This window comes from Ochotona curzoniae, unplaced genomic scaffold (assembly GCF_017591425.1).
Source record: "Ochotona curzoniae isolate NIBS_2020 unplaced genomic scaffold, NIBS_Ocur_1.0 scaffold_4701, whole genome shotgun sequence".
NCBI lineage: Eukaryota > Metazoa > Chordata > Mammalia > Lagomorpha > Ochotonidae > Ochotona > Ochotona curzoniae.
In genome coordinates this window covers 40,631,804-40,649,647 of record NW_024467122.1, presented here as the reverse complement: position 1 = coordinate 40,649,647, position 17,844 = coordinate 40,631,804, and the positions used below count along the sequence as shown (strand labels likewise).

Below are 17,844 nucleotides of genomic sequence, written 5' to 3'. Positions count from 1 at the left end.
AGATGTGCAGCCCAGACAACTCTGCAAAGTAGCAAAGCTTATTGAGGAGTCAGGTAAACAGACTAGCCAGCTGGGATCAGCTCTCTTTTCTTTCAGAGAGTGACCCTAGAATGAGGGTTAAAAGGGTTTTATAGAATGGGTGGTGAATTAGGCAGACATGAAAACCAGAATGTAGCAAAATAAATAATATTAGTTCCTGGAACCGAGGGTTACTGGCAGGCCATGTGGCATCTTGTACTTTGGAAAAAAAAACAAAAGGAAGTTAGCAATGCATTTCATTTTGTATAGAAGCATAAAGAGAAGGTTAGCAAACTTATACAGGCCTGAGCCTAAGTGACTCCATTTTTTTTTACTGGATTCCACAGAACTTAAAAAATGACTTATGTCCACAGTACCTATAGCAGAGGACTAGAAGAATGAAGGAATGCTGTCCTTTCAAGGTGCAAACCCTAGGGTAACACTCTTTTCAGTGTTAATGCTGTCTTTAATGTTTGACATGGTAGTGATACCATTTGTTAGACCACCAAATGATATGGGGAAACAGATGTACAGAGAGAAGGGGAGACAGAGAGAAAGATCCTCCATTTGCCGGTTCACACCCCAAGTAGCCACAACAGCCAGTACTGAGCTGATCTGAAACCAAGAGCCCAGAGCTTTCTCAGGGTCTCCCATGTGGATGCAGTGTCTGAAGGCTTTGGGCCTCCTCAACTACTGTCCCAGGCCACAAGCAGGGAGCTGGAAAGCAAGTAGAGCAGCTGGGACATGAACAGGTGCCCATATGGAATCCTGCACATGCAAGTCGAGGACTTTAGTCACTAGGCAACTGCACCCAGCTCAGGAGTAAAGTCTTAAGAGATGCTTCAGAACTGATCTTTTTGGCCTGAAGAGGGCACTGCTTGTTCTCATTAAAAACATTCATTTGCAAAACTTCTCAGGCTGAAAAATCTGCTCTACATACAACAGAGTGAAAACAAAATTCTCTGTAGATGCTAGATCATATGTTCATTTCCAGAATCGAATATTACATGAATTTGGAAAGGTCAAACCACAGAAGAGCTACCTGGGTGACACCCTTACGGTTTAAATATGAGTAGACAAAATTGATGTCATCAGGAACCCAGAGAACCCAAGTTGTTCTGCAAACTGGTCTCTAGCTTCTACAGAAGGAACTCAAAAAGGGAATGAATTTCTAACCCACCCTGTAATGTTAGCTCTTGAAACAAATTACCTGTCAAATGAAAAAAGAAGAAAGTCCTTTCCAACTCATCATCCAAGAAGGGAAGAATTTTGTTATCACCCATAATTATTTGAACAGTGTTTCAGAGACACAGGTACCAGATGAAAAGGACAGAGAACAAAGTGTGTGCTTTGTTCTTGCAAAGGCTTTGTAATTCAAGGAAAGATTAGCGGCCTCTCTGAGGCCAGCCACCCAGGCAAGAGACTTAACCAACAGCCTCAACACAGCAGAGACCCTGTGATCCCCAGAAAGTGTCCAAATGCACCAAGCCCTACAATTTGCATTAGGACACCTACTAGGGGTTATTAACAATCCCCATGGCCCCTTTGACAAAAGAAAATTACAAACAAATATAATGAATTAAAGAAAACCTTTAAAACACAAAGATGTTAAAAGGACCTGAGATTCACCATAAACATGAGGTGCCTGAGGCTTGGGCCCCTCAGTGTCACTAAGTGGGAATGTCTGGGCACTGGTATGGTGGTGCATCAGGTTAAGCCATCACTTGCAAGGCCACTATCCCATAGCGAAGGACTGAGTCCTGACTACTCTGCTTCTGATACAGCTTCCTGCTAATGCACCTGCGAAGGTATCAGGGAATAGCCTACCTGGCTGGTCCCTTGCCTCCTACATGAAAGACACAGGTGGAATTCCTGGTTCCTGGGACCTAGTCCAGCTCTGGATATTACAAATGCTTGAGGAGTGAACCTTTAGATAAAAGCTCTTTCTTTCTCCCTCTCTCTTTTCCTCTCTCTCTCTCCCCCCTCCCCACTTTCAAATATATAAACAGTATTTTTTTTTTTTTTACAAAAACAAGGGGGTATTCTGATGTCTGGAGCAGCTCCTGCTAATTGTGTCATTGATTGCTGCTGTGCCTCAGTCTCTTAGTAGAGATTTTCCCATCAAAACATGGCAGTAAACCTGCACAATTCATGCGCTTCCTCCTATCTTCTGCTTTCTATAGTCTAACAGTGATGGGAGCTCTCAGGTGGGGTTGTTACTCTAACAGCATGGGTTAGAATTTCTCAGAATTCCCAGAAGTGGTTCTGCTTCCAGGAAAAGATCTGCCAGGACTGGCCACTCCACCCTCATATTTATCATCTTGAAACTTTCATTTTATTGACTCTTCAGAGTTCAATAACTTGATAACTATCTCTGGAAGCTGGGGACTAATTGGATGCTGAGTATAAGATATGAAAGTTTGTCTGGGTCCAGAGTCCCAGAAAAGATCTACCCAGTAAAATGGACCCTCTGGCGTGGGCTCCCCACTTGGCTTGACAGGCACAGTGAGCCCAGAAAAGACCCTCACAAGTGCACCCAGAGCTTCAGCTAGGCTGAGATTGAGAAAGAAGATGGCCCAGTCATCAAGAGGTTCCTATAAACTGGTGAGAAGAAGGGGACAATTTTTAAGTAGTGGCACATTTACCAACATCCTGTATCTTCAGCCAGAAAACCATAGATACGGCAAAAATTTAAGGACTCACTATATGAGACAGAGTGCACTCTGCCACCAGCAACAACTTGGCTGACTGTCATTTAGGAAGTCCCCTGGCGCTGAGAACATGACAAAACATGCTCTGTTTACCATGACTTCCAACCTGAAATAATAAGTAGGTCAGGAGTGTGAGGACCAGTTTTTTCATTTAATCTTTCATTCTCCTTCTTGTTTGACAGGGAAGAAAAGTTTATAAAAAGTTCAGATAAACGCGTTAGAGGCCACAGAGATGGCCTTGTTTAAGATTCTCTGTTACAAATTCAGATGGCAGAGGAAATTCATGCAAATGAGGCTAGTGGTTCCTTCACTGCAAGTTTTCATTTTCTTTAACTTGAGGACTATAATTCCTGGCCTATCTTCTCTCTCTCTCTCTCTCTCTCTCTCTCTCTCTCTCTCTCTCTCTCTCTCAGAAGAATGTGTGTACAGAGGAAAATGAGATGCCAGTGAAAAGCTGCCAGACATACGACACAGAATGTTCTCAGCTGAATTTCTTTTATATTAATTGTTCTGATTCTCCTTTCACAGAGTCATTGGTAGACGTGCACAAGAGCCTTGACGGGAACACTGGCTACGTATTGCAGTGCTCACTGCCACAGCCCAAGCCAGGTACTCTTTACAAGAAAAGGCTGTTCCATAAATAACAATTCATTCAGACACATCAATCATGATGCCAATTTTCTCTAGACCATCTGAGCAGTGTCACTGACATCACCAGTTTTCATCACTTCTAGCAATGATTAAAAGAGTGATGCAATATTTATCAAGGAATAACATAACCAAAATCTATGTTATCACAGCCTAGAGACCAACTTATGATATTGACAGAGAGACAGAGAAAAAGAGATGAGGAGAGGAACAGAAGTAGGGAAGAAAACTTACAGAGAAAAAGTCACTACATTATCTTTACCATCTTCTTATTTTCCTCTCCAAACTGTGTGTCTACAAAAATCAAGGACAGGTATAAAATGCTTCTTTGATGGCCCACACAAAGAGTGTGGTGCTCAAGTCCTGGCTCTGCTCTGATTCTAGTTTCCTGCACATACCTGGGTAAGCAGCAGGTGACAGCTCAATCATTTGGGTTCCTGCTACACATGTGAGAGAACTGGGTTGTGTTCCAGCTTCCTGACTTCATTCTGGAGCAGGCCAAGCTGTTGCAAACATTTTCTGGCATTTGGAGAGTAACCATGGAATGATCATTATTGTACCTATTGTAAAATTTTTATTTATTCATTTTCATTTTATGAGAGAGAGAGGAAGAAATATCTTTTATTTCCCCCTAATTGGCTGCAATTTCTGGCACTAGACTAAAGCCAGGAACCCAGAACTCAATTTGTGTCACACATGTAGGTGTCAGGGACCCAAACACTTGATCCAGCATCACCTGCTGCCCTCAGGGCACACATGAGCAGGTAGCAAGACTGGAAGCAGAGGAGTCAGGACCCAGACAGGGACTCTGATACTGGATGCAGGCACCTCAAGCAGCAATTTAACCATGATGCCAACACCCTCTCCTAACATCTTTTGTATTCAGCAGTATAACCATAGTTTTGTGTTCTTAAACAAATAACAACATATTTTGATGTGTTTGTGTAAGTGAGATATGATCAGCAGCCCACCTGATGTGTCATTTCCTGTTAGAGCAGTGATGTCACAAGGACAGCTGACAACCAAGGTGGAGGTCAGGTCGCAAGATTTCTCACCCTGCAGGAGGCAGCATGGCACACGGGAGCTCCCTGTGGGCTCTCCTGGTCTCCACCTGTCTGGGTAAGTGGAGCACACTTATGAGCACTCCCTAGCATCAACAGGACTGGTAGTTGGGGTTGGAGGGAGATGACTACAGCAGGGATCTCAATTCATTGGTCCCAGCTGCAGAGGGCAAGAATGCTCATGGATTTTCTCCCCCTTAGGATCAACAAGCAGGAAGAAGGGTAGGTAGGAGAACCAGCTTGTGGGTTTGTCTGTGTGTCTTTGTGACATGATCTCCCAATGGAAGCTTCCCTCTTCTCTTCCCTACAGGCTCCAGCATGGCCCAGACAGTCACTCAGACACAACCAGAAATGTCTGTGCACGAGGCAGAGACAGTGACCCTGGACTGCACATATGACACGCGTGACAGCAATTACTATTTGTTTTGGTACAAACAGCCTCCCAGCAGGGAGCTGGTTCTCATTATTCGCCAAGAAGCTTACAAGCCAGAGAATGCCACACAGAATCGTTTCTCTGTGAACTTCCAGAAAGCAGCCAAAGCCTTTAGTCTCAAGATCTCAGACTTGCAGCTGGAGGATGCCGGGACGTATCTCTGTGCTTTCGTGTCACTCACAGTGATAGAAGCAACAGAGGGAGGCGTACAGAAACCTCAGTGTCTGCACAAAGGCTGAAGGAACGGCTCAGGGCAGCACCTACATTCAGAGGAAATCAATGTGTTTCTCTTTTTGTTTTAAGACTGATTTATTTATTTGAAAGGCAAATTTACAAGGAGAGAGAGAGAGTAAGGGAGAGGTCTTCCATCCACTGGTCCACTCTCCCAATGGCTTTAAAGGCCAGGACTGAGGCAATTTGCAGCTAGGAGCTTCTTCCAGGTCTCCTGAATGGGTGCAGAGGCCTAAGCCACTTGAGCCATCTTTCCAAGGCCATTCTCATGGAACTGGATCGTAAGTGGAACAGCCTGGACTCAAACAGATGCCCTTATGGGATTCTAGTGTCAGAGGTGGTAGTTTTATCTGTTACACCACAGTGCAGGCTCCAATCATTATGTTTTCTGGAGAGGAAAAAAATTTTTTTCTGATCATAGGGAACACAGAGAGGAGAACTACAAGCTATAAGTCTCAAACTAGTAAGAGGATGGTAACCGCAGCCGTGCTTTAACCTTCACAAGTGTGTTTTGGGACAGGACTGAGTGTCACTGCAGCTAGCAACTCTTGCAGCCTGGCCTATATACTATATGCTTCTAGAAGCATATATTAATCTTTCTTTTTTATCCTCCATACTATATATCTGTATGAACTATGGTCACCTCACACTCAACTTTGAAATTTGGGAATTGAAAAGCAAAATTGAATTTCTTGCCTTCTTCACAAGATTTTGAGTCCTGGTTGCTCTACCTCCAATCCAGTTCCCCCATTAAAGTGCCTATGAAAGCAGTGGAGGATGGCCCAAGTGCTTGGGCCGCTGTACCTATGAGAGACCTGGATGAAGCTCTTGACTCCTAGCTTCAGACTGGTCCAGCTCCAGTCATTGAAGACATTTGAAGAATGGAAGATTTCTCTGCTTCTTCTTCAGTCTATCCTTAACTCCAGCTGTCAAGTAAATAATAATTTACTTAAGTAAAAAAAGTAATTTTTAAAAAATCTTTTCACTGCAGGCTCACCTAATAGTCACACAATCAAAAACTCATTCTGGGGCCAGCGCTATGCTGTAGCATGTTAAGTCTCCACTTGCAATGCCGGTATCCCATGAGGGCACGATATGGAAGATTTCTATCTCTCTATTTCTACCTCTATTTTCTGTAACTCTGCCTTTTGAATAAATAAATATTTTAATCTATTTTTTCTCAGTTTCCAGATAGAGGGATTTCCCTACCTTCTACTTTCCATCTTGGACTATCTGATTTATATGTCTCTTTTTTCTATACAGTTCTAAAGCAATGCAAAAATCTATTTCATGTCCATCTCATTGTTTCCTGACTGATCTATTCCTATCCTTCTTCCTGACTTTAACCTGGGTCCATCATGTGTTTTTAAAGTTATTTAATGCATCAGTTGGCTGGCATATAAGAAGATGAGAAAGGAGCATAGCAATTGTCAAGTAGGGCTTGGTGTGTTATTACACATAAACAAAAACAAAACGAAGGTCAAGCTAACTTCTGCTAATGCTGTAATTGCTTTTGATGAGGCAGCCTGGGAGGAGGTGACCAGGCACAAAAATAAGATCTAAATGTGGGGTCAAGTAGCTGCCATGGGCACGGGCACTACCCTTACGTCCCCTGAGAAATGAGCAATACGTGGAACCTGAGAGGAATCCACCTTACACCAAGAGGAGAAAGACAAATAAAAGAGGATAAATGTCAACATCTATTTTTCTGTCCATGATGCCCCACCCCCATGAAGTACATCATGTTTATTGTTCAGGGCCTTCATGCAGTCTTTGAGCCTTGCTGCCCATCTTCATAGGCACAGGAGACTCTGGAAGGCTGTTGAATTAGTTAAGCCTGATGTAAAAGCTATTTTCCAATTTTTGTTTTCCTCCAGTGAAAAACTAATATATGCTAAATGCTTTCCCACATGAATAAACCATTTTCCTATAATGTGAGTTTCCATGACTATTAAAATTTTACATCTACGGAATATACTTTAATTTTACTCAGTCGATAACTTTTATAGGTGAGTCTGCTAAGTACATTGTTTCCAAACTTGATTTTTTTTAATAAATAAAACTGCAACTTAAAGAAATACTAGCGTATAAATCTGTATACAAACAAGAGAAAACACAGGTCAGTATAGCTGACGCAAAAACCTGTAAAAAGAGCCTGGCACAATGCCTCAGTGGCTAAATCCTCATCTTGCAAGCACCCAGATCCCATATGGGCATTGGTTTGTGTCCTAGCTGCTCCACTTCCCATCCAGCTCCCTGCTTGTAGCCTGGGAAAGCAGTAGAGGACAGCCCAAAGCCTTGGGACCCTGCACCTTCCTGATTTTACACTTATTTAGTTGTTCTTGTGTCATATGCCATTTTCAAAGATTCCTGGAAAAAAAATGTATAAATTCAGTGGAATGTAGTAATAAATGAATGGATGAGCTAATAGGGAAAAAAAGTAAAAGTATACAGTAGGGTGTCAAATTTATATTATACTTAGGTCTATAAAAATATACAAGGAAAAATTGTCTAAGAGATACAATAATTCTCATTTGCCACCCCATCACTAAGCAGTCACAAAGTTTAAAATCTAAAACTTTCAATTGACTGCATCTCTGTTTCTTCTGAGTCCCCTTCACTTTAAATTCTGAGTTAAATTTCAGCTCCACTTAAAAGTTAATTTAAAATCTCTAGTAGATGACTTAATATTTTGGATGATTTATTTTAAGCTCCATGTCTTTACTATCTGTGAACACATTTGGATAGTAAGAGGACACAGCTGAGTGTCAGATAAGGCTAAACAACAATAGCAGCAGCACTTTGAAACCCACGCAGCTGGGTTTTCAGTCTCATGTATTCCCGTGGCAGATAACAAGCCAGCTATGGCTCCATCCACACCTGTGCCTTTAAGATTATGTGTTGGCAATTCTGCTGAAAGCAATTGTAAAGAATTTTACTCCATCTCAAAGTTCTTCACTGAGAAAAAATCTTTGCATTTACCCCAGGATCTGTCAGGTCATTTGCTCTCTCAATACCCTGTGTCTACTTCATAGAGTCCTGAGGATTTCTGGATTTCCGGCACCTGTAAACAGATTATGGGGATTCTAGACAGTAGACTGTAGCTCATGAAGCTTCAATTTCTCCAGGGCTATCTTCCCACACCATAACCAAAACTTCTGGAAGCATATGCTCCCCCAGAATAGCTTGCAGGTGTTCCACTACTCAATATTCTTGTGCTACTCTCAAATTTATTAGACTTCAACCCATGAATTCCTGGAAATTCAAAAACAGACAATAACATGCCTGTCTTTTCTCTCTATCCAGTCCATACTTACCTTCCTAAAACCTTAGCAAATATAACTAAGACATCACTATTGTTAATGATCTGTTTCACCAGTACCTCACATATGGATTCTTTGCTCTGCCATTTTGAGAGCATCTTAAAATACTGATCTTTATTTTTATTTAATTATGTGTGAAAGCTTGTATATGTCTACATTTGAAACAAAGATTATGATTTATGCACACAAAACATAAATAAACACCATCGCTTTCAATCACAAAATATGCTCATGCACAGTGTTTAAGAAATTATCACCTTCGGAAATAAAATAAGTATTTGTGGACTGAAAGATCAACTGGCTAACACACATAATATATTCCAATTAATACATTTTCCCAAAAGATGACTCTACTTAAAACAATCACTAGTGTGTGCCCTGAGTCTGCCTTTGGTTACACTTTGAAGTAACAGCAAACAGTGAGAAAACAAGAAGAAAATGCTGGTCCTCTCTCACCTCCACTCTTACTTTGGAGATCAAAGCTTACAATTAATCATTTAGCAAACCACATTCTGTTTATTGGAAGATCTCTTCCCTTTCTCCCTCCCGCCCCCGTCTCTCTATCATTCTGCCTTTCAAGCAAATAAAACTTAAAATAAAATAAAATAAAATAAAATAAAATAAAATAAAATAAAATAAAATAAAATAAAATGCTTGAGGTGATGTTTATGGTGCTTATTGATGGTGACTTCTTTAACACCAAAAAACTATCCTTCCATGAAGCAACACCCAAGAAAATTTTAAGCCAGGGGGAAAATCCTGCAAGGTAAAATTCCTTCTCGTATAAGGTTGGAAACTTTGAAATGGGAGCTATGATATGAGAATTACAGTCAAGTACTCAGCAAATCATTTCTTTAAAAGGTTACATAGGAAACTTAAAGATCTGGGAATTGATTCTTTTAAATTACATATCAGTGCTCTAGCTTAAAGATCACAGCATTAAACTGTTCTATACATTACTGTTACACTCAGCAAGTCTTCATTAAATGAGATTTGGAAAAAAAATTGAAGGATATTTGAAGAAAAGTATTGAGTTTCAACCAATTTCCTAAAATCTGCTTGACATTTCTGGCTAGGAAGAATAGTTGTTACAGAGTTAGAAAAGTATGGGAGATTGAGTTAGTGCATGACACAAAGTCATTTGAATATGCATGTTTATCATGGGGGAGATCATTTTAATGCATGGTCATTGACTAAGAACATTGTGAAAGTAGTCATCTCAATTTTGGAACAATAATAAATGCTAACTCCTCTCTATCATGTAAGAGAATTTTCACATTAGTACCCATCTGGCATCCTTGGGGAATGTAACTTGTGTAGTCTACCTGGCAATCCATTACTGGGAAGAGGTTTGGCTGGTTGACACTGCTGTGGGCTACAGATTGATCGCAGAAACAGAAGAGATCTTTTGGGTTCATAGAATGGAAGATAAATTTACCCCAGATTGTAATGTCAACCTTAGCCATATTTTATTTTGATGTCAGTATGCTTCCTTCCCCCCAACGCCCTGGAAATCAGCCCTTTTATTAATAGTTCTCTCATTGATAATTTCAATGAAATGTGAGCCCTCTCATTGTTTGTATTTGAATTGTGTTTTAAAAATCACATCAAAGTCTATTCCGGCACTGAATGAGTGCCAGACACCTAAGCTATAAAAGCCTGGTGTATATGCAACTGGATTATGCCAATAGGTTAAACTGGTCATTATGTATTTTAACTTGATTATTTTGAAATGTAAAGATTTCCTTTTTAAAAGCTCACTTTTATTTTATCTTATTCATATCTTCTTTTTAAAACATTAAAAATGATCAGTAACATTTAGACATGTATGGGGTACAGTGTGAAATTTAAATATATTATATACTGGTCAAATCAAGGTAATTAAGATTCTTCCTCTTGGTCATTAATTATATAATGGAGTCTTAGAGCTCTTCCATTCACTCAGAAAATACACAGTCAGCTATCGTGAACTATAGTCACCCCATTATGCTAATACTAACTCAGATTTCAAATCTCTTATGCAGTCTCCTTTTTCTCTCTCACCTTCCTTGCTTCCAGCATTAGCTGTAATCACTAGTCTATGTCCACATTGAAATGTTTAGCCTTCACCCTATAGAAAAAACATGCAATAGTTATCTTTCTGTGTATAGTTTCGTTTACTTAATATGATGTTTTCAAGTTGCACAAATGAAAAAAAAATGTAATTCTTTTAAATTACTAAGTAACAGTTGATTATGTATATGAACCACAGTTTCCTAGCCCATTTATCTGATGTTAGACTCATTGGTTGTTCCATATCTGAGCTATTATGAGCAGTACTATAAACAATATGGGACTGCAGATATCGTTTCCATTTATTATTTTCATTTCTTTCTCATATTAATCCTGTATTGGAGTTGCTGAACCACACAGCAATTCTATTTTTAATTTTTAAAGGAAACTCCATACTGTTTTCCATAATGGCTGTGTTCATTTAGACTCCTACCAACAGTGTGTGAGAGTATCCCTTTCACCTTATCTTCACTGACATTTTTAGTTTTTGGTGTTTTTATTTTTATTGGTATTCTGTCAGGAATACAGATATCTCATTGTCATGATTTCCATGTACTTGGTGACTGGTGATATTAAGCATATTTCATTTCTATCATCCAAATATGCTACTTTTGCTATTTGTTTGCTAGGGTTCTTTTTCATTTCTTAAGTGGATTGATGAGCTTTTTTTAGTCCCTTATATAAACTGAATATTAACCCTTTGTTAGGTAAACACAGGGGAAACACTTCAAGAAATGGTGTAGGAAATGATTTTTTTGGAGAGGACCCAAAAGGTGCAGACAACAAAAACAAAATTAGATAAACAGGATTATGTAAAACTCAGAAGTTTCTGCCCACCAAAAAGAATAATCAACTCAGCAAAGAGATTTCTGCCAGGATGGGAGAAAATACTTGCAAGCTACTTACCTCACAAGGGATTAATATGTAGAATTTATCAGGAAGTCAAAATACTCAAAAGCAACGGCAAAATCCACTTAAGAAATGGGCAAAGAACTTGAATAGACAGCTCTCAAAATATGAAATACAAATGGTCAACAAAAAGTCTATGAAAAAAATACTCAGTATCACTTGCCAACATGGAAACCAAAACCAAAACCACAATGAGAAGTCACCTCACTTCTGATAAAGGGCGACCATCAAAGACAGAATTAAGTGCTGTTAAGAATGTGGAGAAAAGGGAACATTTACACAACCAGTACAGTCACTACAAAAGCTGGAGGGAGATGCCTGTACAAGCTACAGAGAGAACCACCATATGATGCACTACTGGTTATGTGCATCCAAAAGACATGAAATCATTTTATAAAAGGGTATCTGCTATATAAAATTCATTGCAGCACTATTCATAATAGCCTAGATATAGAATCAGCCAATGTGTCTGTCATCAGATGAGCGGATAAGCAGACTGTGATATATGTTATACTATACTATAATATAGCATAATATACAAAATAAAATTCAGCCATAAAAATATGAAATTCTGTCATATACAGCAAAACAGAAGGAACTGAAGGACATTATGTTAGTGAAGTAAACTAGAAAATGAAGACAAATCCCACATGCTCTCCTCCATATGGGGAAACAAAAGCAAACTACAAACAAATGAAATCTCATTCTGAATACAGAACAGTGATTAGCAGATGCTGGGATGGCTTGGTGGGGGAGTATTAGTGGATGTTTGGGTAATGGATACCAAATCAGAGTCACATTGGAGAACTAGCTTCCTAGCGTTACATAGATTTATGGAGACAGTAGTTTATAATAAACTATATCTTGTATGAACAAACAGAAGAGATGCTCCAACCTCTAATCATAAAGTAATGTCACCGAAAAGGAAATGTTGATTTCATCAGAAACATTGTGCACATGTCCTGAAATATCTCACTGTGGCCCATAAATGTTAACATTGTTTTTAAGCTTTTCAAAACAAAACAAAAGGCTGCACACTCCATGACAACTGAGACTGAATTTATTTGGATCATTGTCATTTTCTAAAAACTCAAATCGGGAGCTGGAACATAATGGATTCTTAATAGTTATTTGTTGATTTCATAAATAGATGCATAAATAGATGAACAAATGAACCTCATTTCAGTGCATGAACTACACTGTGTCCAAAAGATATAATGCAAAATTTGGTAGACATACAAGAGTATAAGTTCGCTCATTTTTCCTTCAGTTAATAATCTAAAAAAGACTGTGTTGACTTATTTAAATCCCAAAAACATTGAGTTCTATAGAATTGGACTAAATGCCTCATTGTTTCACTTCTAAAACTATCTTTAATTTGATGGAGCTTGTTTTGAAAAATAACTTTTTAAAGTCCTTTTCTATTTTTAGAGAAATACAGAAGAAGTTGGAAAATAATTTTTTACTAAATATATATGTAGCACTTACTCAAAAAAAGAACATTTATTATGTCCTAAAGAGACAACAGGAAAAATTCATACAAGTTACATCTTCAATACCATAAAGCTAGGAATTAGTCATGGCAAGATGGCAGTAAATGAGTAGAAAGGGAATTTACCATAATACTCTAAAATTTCCAGGTCAAAAAAAGTAAGAGTTAAAATTGCAGGCAATTAAAAATTAACACTAATGATAGTACTACATATTTAGAAATCTATGTATTTGTCCAAAGCAATGCTCATAATACATAGTTTTATATGCATATATTAATAAAGAGTAAAAAGGAGGAGCCACATCTTGTACTTTAAGAAACAAAAGAAGAAAGGAGCAAAATAATCCAAAATAAAGGAGGAAAAAAATTCCTAACAAAACCAGGAATTGATTCAAAACAAAATTAAAGTTGGAATTTGCAAATAAAGCTAAAATTTCTAGAAAATTTGCTAACAACAATAACACAAAGGAAAACACAAACAGCCTTAAAAAATGAGAAATGTGATGTAATCCCATATAAGGAGACAATTTTTAAATCATCTATTAACAGCTTGTGCTAAAAGATAGTGATGAGATGGACTTCACCTAAGCATCTCAACTTTCTAAAAATTTATGTTATTTTATAGTTCTTAAATCATCATCAAATTTTAAGGGGAACAGCCAATCTTGATTTGTAAGCCTCTCTGTCCTCCACATACTCAGCAAATAAACACTTTACATATACCAATTATAATCTCAACTCTTTAATATTCTTACTTTTCCAAAAACTCATCCCTACCATGGATCAATTATTATACTAGACACTGAGAAAACAAAACAAAAAAAAAAATGGTGAGGAAAAATTTTCTACTTCTGAGGACCTGAAAACAGAGAAAAACAGAGATGCACAGGTTATAATTCTACGTATACACAAAACAATGCATAATGACAACTGCTGTCATTTACTGAGTTTCTGTCATGTATCAAGCACTTCCTGAAATACTGTCCTTTGCCTCCAACTCTCACCTGGATGTTGGTATTTAATCCTTCATTCTCATCTCAATCTGAAAACACTTCCCCATCTCAAAAACCTTCCAAGTTCTCAACTTTCCAGTTTTTGTAAACAGCAATACATCCTTTCTGTGTCCAGTTTTGAAACTTTAGGACTTATATTCAAACTACAGTAGTTATCAGCTTTTCCTGTGAAGTGCTCTTGGGTTTATCTATGTTTGTGTTAACCACAACTACCATCTATCCAAGACCATGATTCTTCACTCCAGCGTGAGAGCTCTTCTCTCCTCTTTCCCATCCATAACTAAGCTTTTTTGTCCACCTCTCTGATCCCAAAACCTCCCAAACACTCTCTAGGCCATTGCCACATTCTGCATTTCTGATTACCACCTCATAATATCACTTAATACTATTCAAAATCCCACAACAGTCCCTGTTTTCTTTTAAGTATAAACCAATCCCTGGGCCTGACTTGGAATACTTCCACAATCTGTCAGTCCATTTTCACTTCCAGAGACAATTTCCCAAAGTATATTTTCCTCTGTTAGTAAGACCTTTCTGAAAACTTTCTAATAAACACAAATTCTTTAGTCCTACCTCTCTATGTTACCAGAAATGGGCTTTAAATATCTCCCTTTGTCTAATTCATCTTTCTATGTATTTGTCTAATATTACATATTCTTTGGTTCCCCATCCTCCAGGGAGACTGGTAGGAAGTTCTCACTGCTTTGTTAATCTCCTTCTTCTATGTGAACAGGGCGTCTTTACACCAGAAAGTGTAAACCAGCACCTTGCAGTATTAACTTTTGCTCTTTTTATACTATTTTAGTCTTTTTGCTGTATTTTTGTCTTCCTAACTTACAACTCCATTAAAACCAAGACTAAATTTTGTGAAAATATTTAACATCCCCACCTCCACCTCTTCACACTTTAGCTGACATGTGGCACATAATTTTGATTAGAATACCATTTATTTCTTTGAATTCATTTCATTTCTCAAAGTTATCAATGAGAAAAATCATCATTGAATGGTTTTATCAGTTATGGAAAGTTCTAGCATATGGAAAGAGACTTTCAGTAGGACTTTACTTGAAATAGAAAATTAAATTTATGACTGAATAGATAAAATAATGACATACAGATTGCAGTCTCCTAGCTATTGTAGTGGTTAGGATGAATGAAAAATTACCACCTGGTAGCAAGTATTTGGCACAATGGATAAGTGGCCAATTGGGATGTCTCCCCACCCATCCCGTATTTGGTTCATGTCCTGATTGTGTTTCTGATCCAGCTTCCAGCTAATGTGTGTCCTGGGAGGTAGCAGATGATGGCTCAAGTTCTTGTGTCCATGCCACCCATGTGAAGAGCTGAACTGTGTTTAGGGCTCCTGGCTTTGGCCTGGCCCAACCCCAACTGTTGTAGGCATTTGGAGAGTAAATCAATGATGAAAGATCTCTCTCTCTCTCTCTGTCACACACACACACACACACACACACACACACACACACACACACATTCTTGCTCTTGCTCTCCCTTCCTCCCTCTCTCCCTTTTTTCTCTTCATCTCCCTCCCTCCTTCTCTTTTTTGAATAAAGTGAGAAACAAATCAATGCATAGATGGATGATAGAGATCATTTTAAACTGCTTCCTTTACCCTATAGCACGTCTGTATATTATACATCTGTTACATACACACAGAAAAGTACGCTGTAGTTAGCCAGGTGGATTGAATAGCAACTCCATCTCTTAGTAGCTATTTGAGTTAAGCTGATTACTTAACTTATGCAAGCTCCTGTTACCTTTCCTATAGTCCTCGCCTTGCACATGCCAGGATCCCATATGGGCACTGGTTCTAATCCCAGCAGCCCTGTTTCCCACACAGCTCCCTGCTTGTGGTCGGGGAAAGCAGTCAAGGACAGCCCAAGGCCTTGGGACCCTACACCTGCGTGGGAGCCCTGGAAGAGACTCCAGGCTCCTGGCTTTGGATCAGCACAACTCTGGCCATTGCAGCCACTTGGGAAGTAAATCAACAGATGGAAGATCTTCCTCTGTCTTTCTTCCTCTCTATGTATCTGACTTTCCAATAAAAATAAAATAAAATAAGTATATGGCTCTTGTGAGGATTAAATGAGATTACGTACTCATTAAGTATGCTGTTTGGCAAATAGTAGCATTCCATACTTTTTTATGATTATGTTATTTTGTGTGTGAGCTAATTGAGGAACTGAAGAAAGTAGTGCTGCTCCCCCAGAATTCAGCATGTAGGATTGCATGTAGGATTTATAAATTCCAGAAGCAGCTACACAGATTTAAAGGAGTCTGTTAGAAATGAAAACTTTCTTACCTCCATCCCCTCCTCCATAGTTCACAGAACTGACTCAGCAGGACCTGGTGAGCATCTGCTGTGCTGTCCTCTCATAACAGCAACTTTTCCAGTACACGAGAAATTCTACCCATGTGCTGCGAATAAGGAATACTGTCTTGTTGCTAACCCCGTCATATACACACCGCTTGAGTCACCAGTTGAACCCCTGGAGGGGAACCTGACCCAAACTGAGGTCATCAAAGCCACAACCTGGACTTGTTTAATTTGGAATGAGGAAGAGAGAACCTTAGTACTTCTTTGGTGGTTATACCATGAAAGGAGCACCCAGCAGAAAATGCTTACAGTCACTTCTCTGGACTTGTGATGGACTCTGGTCCAAAGCAATGAAGCTAAAAGAGAGGTAGAAGGAACAGAGGAATCTCCAAGACTCCTTTCCAGCATCATGGATGTCTGAAGTCCAAACACATTTCTTCTGTGTCAGCCAAGGTTATAAAAGCCAAAGTGTTTCTTCTCTTGCCTAAGCTTATTTAAAATACATTTCTGTCCCTTGAAAAGTACCCTCACCAAATAAATGAGGTTTTTGATGGACTGATTTGCTAAGAAAATTTGAAGATACCTTACTACAACAATTAAATTCCACCTGTGTACAACCAATTCTACGAAATTGCATTCTTAGTTGTCTTTCTAAATATCCTGAAGAGGGCACTGTTTCCATTCACAACTTTTGTGCAAACCATCTACATACCACCACTCCAGCCCCCCTCCTCTCTCTCTCTCTTTTTTTTAATGAAAGGGAGAAACTGAGTGAATAGCATGAGGTGGTTATTATTGGGTGGAACAGCTGTTGAAATTGTGTTTCTGTAGAGAAAGGAAAATCTACTATATTTGGAGAGCCCTGGCCAGCTTTCAAGGCTCCTAAATATGAACATTAAGTGAATTGGACAGAGAAAATAATGAAGACACTGCTAGCCATGATTCTGGGGCTTCAGCTAGACTGTGAGTTGTAGGATAACTGGAAATCGAGGCATGGGGGTAAACAAACTGATCATGCCATGTGCTCGGGTAGAGACCAAGCTCAGTGAGGCTCATGTGGGTTCTCAGAGGAGAAACTGGATTACAGGAGTCATCAGTGAACACCTGCTGTTGAACTGCTCTGTCTGCCTAGGCTGGAGCAGACAGGAGAGAGAAGACTGCTCTCTCTACTGCTATTATGTAAGCATCTTTGTAGACAGTTGGTATTGATATGGACAGGCTCCAGAGATAAGTCTGGGACCTCTGTTCATGTTGCTGTCCAATGGAGAAGGGAAGAAGAAGGAACAGATAAGAGGTTTGCTGCTCTCCAAAGCCAGAGCACCGCTGCTCAGCTGCCAAGCACAGCTGCTCAGCTACCTACTTCTGTGCTGTAGACCCACAGTATCTACCTGTCACTACTTGTCTGTACCCTAACCTGTAGCAGGCACTCCAGGGCCTCCCCTACTGCAGGGACCACAAAGGCAAGACTTTGTTGACAGTGCCTCAGCATCTTTTGGGTGAAAAAAAAAAAAGATGATTTTAGAAAAACTTATGTTTTCTTAAGTGTGTAAATTTTCTTAAGAGGAAAATGGATTTGAGAGTGAGGGGTGAGGGGTTCATAAACATGTCCTTCCTGAAA

The 17,844-nt window shown here is 39.2% G+C and overlaps 1 gene segment (V, D, J or C); it reads left to right on the top strand.

Annotated features, from left to right (window-relative positions):
* LOC121148487 overlaps positions 1-17,844 on the top strand; it is a 356,000-nt gene that overhangs the window by 84,735 nt on the left and 253,421 nt on the right.